The sequence below is a fragment of the Triticum urartu genome, chromosome 2 (genome assembly GCF_003073215.2).
Source record: "Triticum urartu cultivar G1812 chromosome 2, Tu2.1, whole genome shotgun sequence".
NCBI lineage: Eukaryota > Viridiplantae > Streptophyta > Magnoliopsida > Poales > Poaceae > Triticum > Triticum urartu.
Genome location: NC_053023.1, coordinates 78,447,291 through 78,447,819, shown reverse-complemented (window position 1 = coordinate 78,447,819; position 529 = coordinate 78,447,291).

The following is a 529-nucleotide window of genomic DNA, read 5'->3' as shown; positions in this document are numbered from 1 at the left end:
CTTAGCGAAATCCATGAGTTAGAAAATTATGATAATGTTGGCAGTTTATCACATCCTGGTTTCCGATGAGTCCAAGTTCTAATCTATAATGATCTTACCGAGCAGAATGAAGAAGAGATGAGTATTAAAACAAATGAATCAATGAATTTGTGTTGCCTTTATGGCTTCCAGACCTAAACTATGCCACATTCGTGTCTTATGGGCTTAACAATTTAACATAGTAATTGGGATGCCTTTGTTCCTGATGGACATGAAGTATGCTTGTATGAGTGAATTATAGTTTCCTTTTCGCCTTTTGGACATGCATATGGTGAATTGTGTTCTCCCAATCTAAATATGGTGAATTAGAACATATTTTGTCTATATTTTAGAACAAATTTATTGTCTAACATATATGTCAAATGTATTGTCAGCATATTATCTTTATTTTAGATGAATATATTAAATATATTTATACTATGAATCTGATGTTGTCTACATTTTTTTCTTTTTCATAGGTAAAAGAATGTACCTCTATTTTACTTGTTAC